The sequence below is a fragment of the Hippocampus bargibanti genome, linkage group LG14, assembly GCF_051943395.1.
Source record: "Hippocampus bargibanti isolate YZ-2025 linkage group LG14, ASM5194339v1, whole genome shotgun sequence".
NCBI lineage: Eukaryota > Metazoa > Chordata > Actinopteri > Syngnathiformes > Syngnathidae > Hippocampus > Hippocampus bargibanti.
The window spans coordinates 9,725,617-9,740,916 of record NC_142747.1 but is presented as its reverse complement, the minus strand read 5'-3'; the positions used below and the strand labels follow the sequence as shown (position 1 = coordinate 9,740,916).

At 40.3% G+C, this 15,300-nt stretch overlaps 1 long non-coding RNA gene across 1 annotated transcript; it reads right to left on the bottom strand.

The window, feature by feature from the left end:
- Positions 1-2,721: 2,721 nt before the first annotated feature.
- LOC148888214 (uncharacterized) lies at positions 2,722-8,764 on the bottom strand. Its single transcript, XR_016117144.1, has 3 exons — positions 8,653-8,764; positions 4,780-4,878; positions 2,722-2,919 (listed from the first exon to the last, which is right to left on the bottom strand). It is a non-coding gene; the product is annotated as an uncharacterized LOC148888214 (long non-coding RNA).
- Between the last annotated feature and the right edge of the window lie 6,536 nt (positions 8,765-15,300).

Here is a 15,300-nt window from a genome sequence, read left to right as displayed (position 1 = left end):
ACGTCTTTACACTTTTTTAATGACTATTTCCTTTCAAAAATGCAAGCAACCAATGCTAAATCCTCAAGTTCTATTTACACGAAGCCACGAACGCCATCATGTACAATCATATGAAAAACAGTGATTGTTGCAAACAATAAAGATATCTGGATTCAACACAAATACTGTACATGGATGAAAAACCAAAACTGCAACGTTTACATAACTTGCGTTGATGCCGCACGTCAAACTCTTTCGCGATGAAGGATTTGCTTGTTAGATAGTCCTCCACAGCCACAATTGCCTTGTATGTTGTTCGGATATCACAATTCTTCTATTAAATCCATGGTTTAATTGTTGTCAAACAACAGTACTGTATATATGTAACGGAGTTGTGCACTTAGATTATTAAATTATGAAGGAAGTGACGCAACGGCGCACAGTGTGGCACCATGTTCCGCCCATAGTTTCTAGAACAATCTCGAGGAGATTCAGGGTGAGTCGCAATTTTCTGTTGGTCTCGATTAACGCGCATTTTCATGACAATATCTTATTTTGTTTCCCCTTTTGTACTGTCTAGTGTTATCTAATTAGTTCCCTTATTCATTTCGAGTACAGATTACTTTTTGTGTCATTATTTAATTCACGTTTTGTCGAGTGGAGCTTTGAAGCACATGTGCTTCATAGTGCTTTTCTATTGCGCAGTTCATCACAAGACGAAACCCATGCGACTTCACCGATCCCTTCTGCCATACTGTGTTGCAGGTAATAATTGCTTCATTTCGTTTTTATTGTACAATATTTGGTTTCTTGTGTCGTGTTTCATTTGCCCGTGAATGTTCGTGGCGGGTTGAACTGTGCGCCCTTGCAAGCGCACCGCACCGCGTGTTCTGCCGAGTCTCCGCGTATGATGCGTTCAGGGACATCATGTAAATAACATTGAACTTGTGTTGTATTCTCTTTTTCTGTAAATAACCACTATACGATCACACGTTGGTCATTCTGTTTTGTTATCTACAATGCTTTGCAATGTTATCTCTTCGTCTTGGAAGGACTTATTTTTTTTAACGATGGCGTGACTCACCCGGAACGATGCTTCGGTGCCAGCTTTCGCTTTTGAAGTATGTTGAGTGAAAAATGACTGCTGTCCGGACAACTGGGATTTTAGTTCGTCCACCTTTGTCTTTCTCAGCTGGCTTTTCGGCGGGAAGTCAATGTCGTATTTTCCATGAACAGTCCGAAAATGGCGCTCCACATTTTCCCATTCCGTATGAAAGTAATATGTTTTGCCCCCTTACTTGGTCCAGCTTTCTCACTCATTTTGATCACCATATGTTTTAGCAAGGGCTTAAAATCTGAGGGAATTCGCTGACTAGCTTGTAAATTTTGCTGTGTTTACGCATGCACGGCGACCTAAAGGTCAAAATTCAGTTGTAATCTGAATGGTTGCCCTGTATGTCAATCAAGTGACGGGACGTTTAATAGGCTGACAAATGTTTTTTTTTTACTGTCACGCTGCGATCGACCAGTACTACCTCCGCGATTGACCAGTAGATCGCGATCGACGTAATGTGCACCCCTGTTCTACACTAATCTGGCACCTCAGAAGGGGAACAAACATAGTCTGATTTTCATTTTGGAAGTAAAACTCTGAGTGTGACTTATGGATGGACATGACAGCAAAAAAGCTGCTTTACTCCCCGTGATGCATCGTGTACATCCTGGCTTCCGTAATACTTCCCTTCCTCTCTCTGTTTGGCTGGCATGTCGTCGGCTTGTGAATCGTCGTACTCGCCCGCCCATCCATCTGCCTTACTGCGATTTGTTTTGTCGTTTGCCTTGTCCCCGTGTGATTATATGCACCTGTCAAGTGGCCGAAGAAGTATGACACAGTTTTCTCGCCTTTGCTATCAATATCCACCCTAATCGTGGCTCCAACGCTGCCAATGTGAGTCATTCCCATGATCCGTCCATCTGTTGTTTTGAACGATGACCACATCTCACTTTGTATTCCTTCCATTGTTCCATTGTGGTCGTGTTTAACATCCTGTCTCAAACTTGGCTTTAAATTTCTGCCTTTCATTTGTTCGTTCATTATCTCAGTAGAGCGGGTTCTCCCCTGGCCTGCAATAGTCATACTAATGATGCATGCGGATAATTACCGAGCACTTCGAGTATCTCAGGTGGTCAATAAAATGATGACATAGGGTTGATTGAGTGAGGGTATATAGTACAATTGTAACCTCATGGGGATTCACATGAGAACATGTACTGCAACTTGGTTGTGCCACTTGAGATGGGAAGAGGGGGCTGCATTTGTCTTATAGGACTCGGAGTATGCTGCTTGACGAAAGGATAAATTTATGCTTGTGGCCATTGGGACAAACATAAAACCACATAGCGTTTTAATGTACGAGGCGAGGAAACAAGGAGATCAAGAGCATAAACAGAATGATGACACAAAATGGAAATCATACGTTTCTGGTGTTCAGGGAAATAGAGGGTATGAAAGCACCGTAAATATGACTGTTTTGTATTCTCGGAGAATTAAATGAAGTCGTGCTCATCTATGGCCCATTTAGCAAAATATGAAGTATGATTTTTGGATACATGTGCTACATTAGATTGTCGTTGTTGGGTCAAGTCTTTTAGCAACCTACTACCCACTGTTTTTATCCATACTATCAGTAACTACCCCGCAAAATAAAAAATAAAAAAATTCTTACATTTTATAGTGCGGCAGTTTATTCTGACTCACATCACCAATACAAAAGTTGTATTTATATGGTGATGGAACTTCCATCTAAACACATTGCATTCGTCTGACATGCTTTTTGTGACACTCGTGTTCAGGTCTGTCGTCTTTACTGTTCAGTCGGGTGGGAGGCCTTAATTAGCAACATATAGTGCACACTGGTGAACAGTGTGCATTCCTCGAACCTGCAGAGACATAACACTCTTATAAGGTGCATGTTATTATTGCCTCTGTATTTGTGTGTGTGTGTATATGCGTGTGTTTGTTGGTCTGTGTATAAAGACGTTGCAATTTAATTTCAAGAAGCACCATATGGTAGTGGCAAATGTGTTGACTAAGTCTATGCAGCAATGTACATGATAAGTGTTCATGGTAATGCTAATAACACCGCACTAATGAAAAAAAATAAATAATGTCACTTCAAATTACAGTATTTTTTTTTAAAACAAGCCAAATATTTATTAAACGTGCCTGGAATTGGACCAACGTGCGCGGTAGCCAAATGAATGAATAGGAGCAATATGTTCATGTAGCAGTGTGCACATAAGTCTGTGAGAAAAAAAAACATCTCAGGATCACAGGACGTGTCTTTGCGGAACAGACTGTGAACGCCATATGAAATGTCACCGAGAACTTCATTTCAAACATGGGGAGGCCATGTGGAAACATCTTTAGCTGTGAAAATAAAGAGCCTAAAATCATGTTCAAAAAACATTGCATGACAATTATGGTGTAGATTTGTAGCGCTGCTGTAAACACATTTTTATTTTATTTTATTATTATTATTATTATTATTATTATTTATTATTATTATTATTATATTATTATTATTATTATCATTTATTATTATTATTATCTTGTATTGTTATTTTTTATTTTATTTTTGCTCAACAACAAATTATTTAACAGTGTATGATGTGCAAATTTCAATCATTCCAAGGAGGTGAAGGCACACTTCTTTACTACAAATTTTTCCTCAAAGAATTCATGAAAAGTAGAGGAGAGAAAACTTTGGTGAAAAATAATAATAATAAAAAATAATAATAATTAAATAATCAAATAAATACATTAAAAAGTTATGCAATTCTCTGTGCTGCTTATTTGGATACTCCACATGCCTGCAATAATCTCAAGTACTCTTCTGTTGCCAGCTTCTGTCAGATGGTCACGATCTGTAAAAATTTCCAACTATCCTCCCCTGCCAACTCAGCCACCTGCTCGTGTTATCAATTACTTCTCAAACACAGCCATACATAGACATTGGATCCTGACTCTTAGATGTAAACACGCTTTCTGCTCTTCAACAGTTCAGTGTTATCCATTCGTGCTACCTTTCCGCCACGTGGGACTTTAATCGCGACTTTGCACTTTTAATCATCATATTATATTTGCTTTAAGAGTGCGGGACGGAACCGATCCCAGTTGACTCGGACTGTTAACACCTGGCTTAGATGACACATTTTAACAAACTGCCTTCCCCAACCTACGCTAACACTGTCCAAATGTCTGGTGATGACCTATGCCGACTTCTTGATTTACGTTGGAGCCTGCATAATTTTATTTGCTTGAAAATGCTCCGTTTGGTTCGGTTCAGGTTTTATTCAGGTGAGGTAATGGTCAAATCAATAGTTACATGTTGGTGCAGTTATACACACATGCATGCACGCACACATAGGTACACACCGGTAGCCTCCTGGCATCCCTTGACTGAACCATCATGCCCAGTGGCCGAGACGAAGGCAACAAATTGGTATTGATCAGACCGCATTCGGAATTGCTTCAGTTCTAATCATGGTCCTGCAAAGGCATACTGTAGCGCTCCAGCTGTGGGAGTTAGTTAAGTAAAATTGGGTTTTGCGTTGGAAGAATAGCGTAAGTTGGGTGGAATCGATATAAAACTGAAGTGGTGTGAATAGTGAGAGAAGAATGGCAAGCTTAAGAAAGGATTAGAGAGAGAGGTTGAATAGGTAATGAAGGAGAAGGGCCAGTAACGCATGAGAATAGGATCGAGGGGCTTAACAGGCATCGTGCAGTGCATTGATTACCTCGTTCTGTTATATAGTCTCCATATGTTGGGTTTTGTTGAGTTTCATCGTGGTTGGTCAGTGGGAGGCTTTGGCGGGAAGAGGGGAGCCATTGTGCTGCTGAGCATAGCAGAAATACAACACAAATGACTTTTCAAAGTCAGTTCTTGATGTTGACTTTCTTTACACTGTCAACCTGCTCTTGTGCAAGGCATCAAACCCTCACACTACTCTTGAGCACCTTACAGCCCCCCCCCTTTTTTTGCGTTGTGCAGTGGATAAAATTATGCGAGCATGGGAAAGGGATCACACAATGCACCATTAAAAAGTTTGTTCGCCAAATGGAATTTTAAAGTCTCAGTATGAAAGATATGTATTAAACTTCATTTAATTTTACAGAGATTGTAATTTATTTGGCATCATTATTTAAACGAATGACATGAAACACTTGATTAAATTTGTTTCCCATTGACCACAAACCTCAACATCGCCATTGTATTTATGGGGGGCATTAACAGCAGCACCACTTGTAAGGATTTATTGTAGCTCCAAGAACAATAAATGGCTGAATGGAAATCAGAATTGTTCTCAGAAGGCTGCTAATTCTCTTCCTATGCACTGTGGATGTGACCTTGAGCAAGGCAGTGAACACCTAATTATCCGTGTTTCTCATTGTGTATCTCCCTCGCTATGATATCTATCCTTCATTGCATGCCTATACAATCCGAATATCATATTCATTGTATAACTTTAGCACATGAGTAAGAGACATTAAAATCTTTTTGGAGGAAAAAACATTCTGAACTCCATTCACAAGCATTTTATTGAGCTAAGGCATTTATTTCACCCAACAATAATCTCATGGCACAAGACCAAAGGACTCAAAAAGCATGACGACTGAATTGTTTTAGAAATAATGTTGATATGCTAACAAGAAGCGATCGAACCAGAAACGGTCCACAAAATGGCTTTGAGTACACTAGTTTTATATTCAAATTATCTGGCGGTATGGAAAGGCTCCTGATACTTTGTCTGTTCTTGTTCACCCAGTACCAAATTGCCCAGTTTTCTAAATGTGATACAATCCTGTAGCTGTCAGGTGGATGACTGATACTGATCAATCTCCAGAAATCTCTGAAGCGTTACTTAAAGGAAAGGGTCTGTGTCGTGCCGATCTCTTCGAGTTTTACAAAAATGCTAAAAGACACTTTCATTGTTGATGCAGAATGTATTCACTTGACAGGTAACAGTGGTCATTCCATCAATATTGATTGAATGGTTTTGCTAATTGAAAATAAGATACAAAAGTTTCCCAGGAGCACTGTTAACCCCCCCCCCCTCCAGTCACAATTGAATAATGGGTTCAGTGTTTGCTTCAGTCAAGGGTACAGGTAAGTTCAAATGTTTCATTTTTGTTTGTTTTTATTTGTCTTTGAATGTCTATTTTTCAAGATCCACTGTCATGGAGCTTTCAATGCTGTCCATAGTTTCCAGACCATTTGCCCCAATGTCCTTTGGCTGACAATGAATCATAAAACTCAGCTGTGATTGAATAGTCTTTTTAAATTATATAGTGTCGGCATTGGAGGAAAGTAGTTAAAAGATGCAAGTCGTCCAGTACTTGTTTATGCAACCCTATGCCAAGGCCAAATACGGACCAAATTGCAAGTGGAAATAACACTTTTCAAACTATGACATATTGAATGTGTCTTAAAATGTTTCTGATTCCCCAGAGGAAATCCATTACTGTGTTGGTATCTTTTATGGAACACACATCTACCGTTGGGGTAGTCCGTCCATGGACAAATACACACAGATGTATTTTTTTCCAGATCCAGTTGAGATTTATACATTGTCAGACTGTTCCTGTTCAGATGTTGCACTGCTCTCCATCCAGTTCAAATAATAAACAAGAAATGAACCATACAATCCCTCCTTTACAGCTTTATATGGAACTTTGGAAGACATTTCCACTGAGCTCAGAATCTTTTCATAAGCAAGCAAGGGATTGGATTGGATTGGATTGGATTGGATTGGATTGGATTGGATATGCCTTTATTAGTCTCACAGTGGAGTGAGATAAATTCACTTATAGTAGAGCATACTGTAGTTTTCGTTCCAAACATGCCTCAGATCATCTGAACGTCAGTAAAATTCAACTTTTGAATTGAAACACACTTATTAGATCGGATCAAAATAATTACCTTTAAAATCCTACATTACATGCCTACGTATACATCTGCTAAGTCTTTCCCAGTTGGGATATAAAAGGTCTGTCTCGCAAACCAGCAATTGGTAGTTAGTTACAAAAACTAATGTGTGTTCGAGGTTGCTTGTCCAATCTTGAATATATTAATCAAACATGGATTATCTATTCATTAAAGTGATAGAAGGTTTGGCAAAATCACCCGAGGAAGTGAATTGACTGCTCTCAATCTAGTTCCTTTTCTCTTTAATTTTTGAACAGCCTTTTGGTAGGACAAGAATTCTATAATTGTAACATATAATCAGTGACAGTAATTAGAGAGAGGGGTCACAGTATACCTCATTAATTGGAGAGTCCCAATCTCTTTCGCCTCAATATATCTGCAGACGGAGAGAGAGAGAGAGAGAGAGAGAGAGAGAGAGAGAGAGAGAGAGAGAGAGAGAGAGAGAGAGAGAGAGAGAGAGAGAGAGAGAGAGAGAGAGAGAGAGAGAGAGAGAGACTACCCGGGGGTATTTGCTCTTATTAAAATGATTTCAGAGCAGCAATTAACCACACTGGTGACACGAAAGCCATTCCGAACCAATCAAATGGCTACGATTCCCAAGCACGACACAAAAGGGGGAGTAATTAAGTTGGCCAGGAAATACTAACTGAGGGTTTTAGGTAATTGGCTTTATAGGATCCAGAATCATTAATTAAAAGTGCAATTCGCATCATTTAAAACCATTTACAATTTGGGTAAATGTACATATACTTCCAAGAGACATTTATATTCTAGAGTGAGTCCATTTCCCATTATGACACTGTTTTATCTGAATTTAATGTAACAAGGCACTGCTGTCAATTATTCTTCATCCATTTTGTGTAAAGTATTTGTAATCCTCCTTCGGGCCCCAGGTGTGCTGGAGCTGATCCCATCTGATTTAGGGCAAGAACCATTGGCTATTACCTAGCATCTTCCTGGCATCCCATTGGTGCAGAGAGACCTCGACTGTATGTGTCTATGTGTGTAGATAGATCGATATGTGTCTATGCAGTGTCCTCCTTGGACCAAGCATTGTTTAAACGTTCTTTACAAAATGCCTGGCAAAAAAAAACTTCTAAGAGAGAAATTAACTAATGAGGGCAAAAAAAATAAAATAAAATAAAATACACCATGCACAATCTCATTTATGGCATAATAATCTAATTGAAAGTTATTGGTGATATTTTGATGAATTTATATGCTTTAGAAAACATCCATGCCTGAATCTTGGCAGGTCCTGGAACGCATTAGGGGATTTACATGGAAAACGCGTCTCTATTTCCAACATTTTATTACATTTAGTTAACCAATAATTTTCACAAGTAGAGGGACCATGGTATGTCCAAACATGGTTACGTCAATGTTTTTTTTCCTAAACTTAATCGGGGCAAGTATTTTTAACCAAGTTGTGGAGTGGAATATGTCACATCTCGTCGCCGTCCCAGGCACGCCCCGCCCTTCCTGTCACCTCTTCCGCTGCTCCCTGGAGACGGCTCCTCCCATCATCACTCACCTGGGTTCCCACAGCTGTTTGTCATTTACTGATTGGGCCTTCTGACTATATTAGCCGATCGCACATTACAGTCTACGTCGGAGTATTCTAAAAGCTACCCTCGCGACTGCCTTGCCGTCAGGTCTGCCTTTATCTATTACCGTCACTTACCTCGTCCAGTTGTTATCTTTGCATGCGTGTCTCAGTAAAGACTTTTGTTTCTGAGTATCTGTCTCGCCGTGTATTTCGTATCCTACCTCCCCGCTTTCCTTCGTCACGCGAGTCCTGCCCTCGAGCCTCGAGTGCCGTGACAGAATTATGATACCTTAAATTGCATGTCCTATATATAGCCTACCTAGTGCAGCTTGTTTTTTGCCTGTCAACATCTTTAGCGGCATTTTGAAAATGAAAACTAATAAGTGTGCTCCCACTCACAAAGTAAGCGACATGATTGATGATTTCTACAAAGCACTTAATTTATGAAAAGCAGGGATGGCGAAACAGAGACGGTTGGGTGACTGGATGACTATCACTAAGAATGGGTGGCAGACTGTATGCCTTCCTTATATTGGACGAGCGTTTGTTCATCATGATCATTCACTCATTTTTGCAGAATAACAATAACATGAATATGAAACCAACCATAAATATGCAATTTAGCAATCATGATTACTTAACGAATGAGGGTTAGTAGCCCAAGTTAAAACCTCTATTTCTTGCCACAAAATTAAATCAGAATTCGGGCATAAACACGAATAGTATATTATTTTCCGTTTAAAAAAATCTACCCCCCACCACCTCCCTCCACGCCTACCTGAAATATTCCATCCAGCGTGGGTGTCATTGCACTTTCTGTGTACTTGTCATCTGATTGTTTAGGTGGTAGCCAAATGTTCTCATAGCTGCAGTGTGTGAAATTGATGGAATGTTTCACATACCAGCCCCCCTTCCCAACACCCCTCTCTTCCTGGCCCCTTCTCTCGTCCCCCTCATTGTTTTTCGAGAAGGTGAGCAATTTCAAACTCTGTAAAATGATTTGATTCTGCAGGGGCAGTTATTAAATTTGTTTGCAAATCTCAATCCATTTCCCCCACCCACCACAGACTCGTATGATGGGCGGATGCATCATACCCTCTTCCATCTCTGGCCTTCTTGCTTTTTACCTTCTGCTAAAGTCTTGAAAGCTATCAAATTTCAAGCTGACAAATAGAGAGACAAAAAAAGAGGGAATATAAGCCCCAGGAGAAAGAGCGGGGGAATAATTGATTATTTTGATGAAAAATAGCACACTGAAATATTCTAAGACATGGAGACCTTCAATAATACGTTTTATTACCCCCCCACCCACCACCCCCGAGTCATTTATCTTACCTCAGCGACAGCGGACGGGAGCCAGGGAGCAGACGGAAGGAGGTGACTTGTGGAGGCAAGACCTGATAACGCAAATGAAGATGGCTGGTTGTGTTTGGTGCATCGCTTACATCTAATAAGTTCTTTGCTAAACGAATATTTATACTGCTGATGGAGTCAAAAGCAGGGAAGTGTACGCTCAGAAAGCACATAAACAGTGCCACATTGGCCACACACACACACACACACACACACACACACACACACACACACACACACACACACACACACACACACACACACACACACACACACACACACACACACACACACACACACACACACACACACACATACACACACACACGCGCAATGTGTGTGTATTTGTGTAGATAGATAGATAGATAAAAATACAGTAAAGTCTCGTTATATCGATATTCTCGGGAGTCGGAAAAAATATCCGTTTAACCGGACAATCGAGATATCTGATCCTGCGCCACGGGTAAGTCAGGCACTAGTCATGCCCTCAGACCAACCGGGATAAAAAAATGACATTGACAAGTATGGATTAGGGGGTGGCGGTATGATATCTTCACGAAGTGTGCTAAAGCACTTTTTTTGCCTCAAATCAAAAGCGGAGTGGTTTTCTTATCTTGCCGTGAGACATAAGATATGAGCTGGCTTTGCACTTTGACAGGTTAATACACTTGGCAATGAAGACACAAACGCAAACAGAGCGTCAACAGGAATAACAGGTGACTAAAAATCATTCATTCATCACTCGTACAAAGGAACAAAAGGTTCTAAGAGGAAAAAAAGTTAAGATGTGAACCACTGTATACGTGTCCAGACATTTGTATGAAGAAAGAACTTTGAAGGGGTTTCTTTCATAAAGCGGCTTTTATGCTATGTTACACCCCCGAAAATTTGAGACCCCCTGAGTTTTAAAATATTTAAGCTGACAAAGTGACGGACAAAAATAAATTCCAATGCTTGGCAGAGCTGATATAATAATTGTTCCTACTCTCTCATATCACTGAACATTTCCTCAATTTGAACGACCGAGTGGCATGTCATGGAAATAAATCAAATGTGTGTGGTGCAATTTTCATGTGCTCTCAATAATTGCGGCGAGGACACACGGTGGTTTCTGCATTTTTATGACATTACTTTCTTGAATCCACAGCATTGAAGAAGAATAAAATAGACCAGAGGTGCACAAACAGATCATTATTTTCATTGAGCCAACAGAAAAGCTTAAGTGCTATATCATCAGCATTTTTCTTGGTAGGTTATGTTGTAGACAGTATGTTAACGATTTATACATTTTTGTGGACAAAAATCTGAGAATGTGCGGTTTGCTTCGATCTTTAAACTCTTGAGTACCATATTTTCTGGTGTATAAGGCGCACCCAAAAGCTTTCATTTTCTTCAAACGTTGATCCTGTGCCATATACGCAAGTGCGCCTTATATGTGAAGTAATATTGAGGCACAACAGGTCTCGCAACTGTAGTTAGCAGCCACTGACTCCATTTTCCCCCTGTAGAAGATGTAATGCGTAACGTCAGCCTCTAATGTAGCCCCTTATAAAGTGCTGTGCCTTATATTTGGAAAACATTTGTGTATTTATGTGTATTTGGATGTATTTGGAAAACTTGTTTCATTCATTTAAGGTGCGCCTTATGGTCCTTGCGGCTCATATATGGAAAAAGTTTGAAAATGCATCATTTGTCATTGGGGGTGCGCCTTATACACCGGTAAATACAATAGTTTTCATATTGAGAAACCTGAGCACACAGAGAGAAGGAGTCCCAATTTATGATCAGAATATTAGAATGACAGATCTGTCAAATTGGATTGATAAGTAATTAACACATTGGCTCGATTCTGGCAAAATGTTGTTGCAACTTTCTCCGCTGCCGTAAGTGAAACTTTATGTTTTGTAAACAGCAAGAGCAACGGGGATCCACAACAACTCAAACACACAACAAGACTGACTGAGAGAATTAGTTTGGTCCCCGATCCAGACGCTCACATCTTATTACTGCACTCAGCTGTCCTTATAAGGTTTGTGGGGTAGGTCTCACACACACATGGATACACACACACATCCACACAAACAACATTCTTTGCAGGTAGCGTGACATTTGCCACCTGTTGATTTCTAAGTGTTCCAAAGGACAAATGCATGTCTGTAATAGAGAGAGAATAGCATGAATAAGGAGAGAAGGTCAGGTACAGAAGTAGGTAAAGAGGAGAAAGAAGTGATACAAGGAAAGGTAATGGAAAACAGACAGAATGAGACAGACGCCAAAATAATAAAAACAGGAGAGAAGACAGCAAGCCTCGGGCTTTGTCAAGGATTGATGTGTATGTGCGAGGATTCGGCGCAGAGCCCCATCATCAATCCTTTTGGCTAATCAGAGTATGGCTGAATTATTGATAATGAAGCTCATCAATAATTGCACGGTGCTTTTTGGCCAGCGGACCATTGCGGGGGAGGAAATGGAAGATCTTACTTCTCACCAGTGCCAGCATCACATGCTTGTTTATGAACTCAAGAGAGCAAAATAACAAAGATAATGAGGTAGTGATGAAATTTGTATGTTTGGAAGAAAAAAAACATGACTCAAAAACAAGATACTTAAGAAATCATATTCATGACGGTACTCGGAATGCGCTTCATACCTTATGACAAGGTTAAAGCTCTTGGGTCAGAGCGAGTACTTATCACCGTGACAGAAAGTCACCTGCTAAAACATTGCTCATGCCTGATTGATGATGCTGAAAATTATTCAGGAAGAATTTGAAGTTCATGTTTGATTGACAGCCCTATCGATAGCCCGAGCCCGAGAATGTGGACGAAAAGAATTAACTGAATATCAAATGCATGTGTCAGGTCAAATGGTCCAACACATTTGTCGGTTAAAATAAAAGGCAAATAAAGTGAAGAAATATAAAAAGTGTATTTATTTTTGAAATGTACATATTCTGTCTCATTACGTTTTAAAAATTACGTGGCATTCCGGCGGTGCAAGGTCATTCATATTCGTTACAATGCAGATCCAGTATGCCGGAAGTTGGTAACTCATAATAAGATTGAGTTTCACGTTTCGAGCTGGTACAGTGAGATCATGTCTACCAAGATTGAAGCACAGACGGATAAGATAAGATAAGATAAGATAAGATAAGATAAGATAAGATAAGATAAGATAAGATAAGATACGATACGATACGAGGTACGAATAAAAATGAGCAGTTGCGCTGTGTCCGTGCTCTCATCCAGTGCTAATGAAAAAAAAGAAATTCCTTCGTCTTCTGCTGAAGCTGGGCATATACATTAATCACGATTTCTTCACCGCGTCTGGTGATTGTACTCGCCGACAGACTTACGGCATTATATGCATCTTTCTTCTCGGGACACAACTCCTTCGAGACAGCATCTATACATTTTTTAAACTGTCCGTCCGTGAAAGGCTTACCGCTGCTTGCTCATCAGCTTAGCAACCCCAAAGCTGGCCAGAACAGAGGCCTTCTTCAGGTGAGCTTGGCGTACAAATGTATTCTGCTGAGATAGTAGTCCACTTTTCGCTTTGAGAGTTTGTCAGCTCGTATTTGGCCTCGCAAGCTATCGTACTTGTCTTTGTGACGGGATTCATAGTGTCGGCGAAGATTGTATTCTTTGAATACCGCCACTGCCTCTTGACAGATGAGACAAACAGCCTTTTCTTTGCATTGAACATAAAAATAATCATTTGTCCACTGCAGGTTAAATACCCTGCATTCTGAATAAATTTTTCTCTTACCTAACCTTTTCGCCATTATTCCGTTCTCTCTTTGACAAGAAGGTTTACAAGAGAAAACGGGTCTAGGACCAAATAGAGCGCCAAACTGAGCGCACCTGAATGTACCACCGGACTCCTCTCCACTTGCTCATACGTCACTTTTCTTGTGTCGCGTCGCATTGTGACCGACTCCTTTAGCGTTCTATTGTGAGCAGGCGTGTTTATATTGTTCAATCACGATTATAAACAACATACATTGATTAAAATAGGAACAGATAATGCTTGAAACCCGACCTTTGACTTGTAAGAGGATTTTTTATTTTTCTGGAGGCCAAATAGGAAAAAAATCTGATAACATCTCTGGTATTGTTCAGGGGGCCGGGCCAAATGTGCTCATGGGCCGGATATGGCCCACGGGCCGTAGTTTGGTTATCCTTGCTTTCTACAAAGGTTGTGTCGAAAGTCATCATTTATTTTCAGTGAAATTAAATGGGAGTTTTGGTGAATAATTCAACATTTCATAATGTGAAAAGTGCCACTTTTTTTGCGTCGACTTTTTTTCAGTTAAGTCCACACGCCACTCTACCTCATTTTGTATTAATATCCCAGCTTCTATTCCTAGTTCTTATTTGATTCTCCATCCTAGGCGCTCCCCGTGAGAAAAAAACGGATTGTCCCGCAAGGTGGAGTCTAACAAGGACTCACAAATTCAACCACATTTCTTCAGCCTTGGGTTCCCTTTTACTGACATTCTATTTGTTTGACTGGGCCCCATCTTAAAAGAAGCCTTCTTTCTGAATAAAATACCACCAAACTGAATCATATCGTCCGTGTGCCCTCTGTATGTGCACTTGGTGCATTTTAAGCTCTCAAGGACTTTATTCCCTTGACACAACTTTACAAACTAAGAAGAGAAACAAAATAAAAATACGGCAGGAGCCCAGAGGGAAGCGGCTCCATATTGAGTGGTTAGTAAGTAGACTTCACAACGCAAAGGTACCGGGTTCAATTCCAGCTACGGCCTTTCTGTGTGGAGTTTTTATGTTCTCCCCATGCTTGCATGGGTTTTGTCCAGGTCCTCCGGTTTCCTCCCACATTCCAAAAAGATACACAGCAGGCTTATTTAACACTCCAAATTGTCCGGATCCAACCTACGACCATTGCGTTGTGAGGTCGATACACTAACCACTGGGTCACCACGCTGTCCCTTTGTCCACTTGAAAAGATTGGATGATAGCACATTGCCATACAATACAATATATCTTCATCAATGTGTTAAGTATCGTATGAAAGGGCCTTTAGACACCCTCCATCTACTGTCATTTCTGACATCGGCTCCGTTGCCATATGCGGAAGTAAGCTTATTGAATAAGATGTATAGAAAGCCAATAATAAAACCCACACATGTGGCATCAAACCAAAGAGTGACCTTTATGGCAAATGCTGACTCTTTGAAGCTTGATGTCGTGAAATGGATTGAGACAACCATTGATCTTTTAAACACTCTGTAGACAGCGGTGATATCCGCAGGTAGTGGAACCGCATTCAAGGGCCATTGATCGGGAACAACAGAGAGAAAAAAAAGAAACATAACAGGGATATACAAAGACAAGCATAATACGCTAGTCGGTATCCTCATTTCAACAGAAGCATTTAACCTCAGACTTCCTTTCGTCACACAAC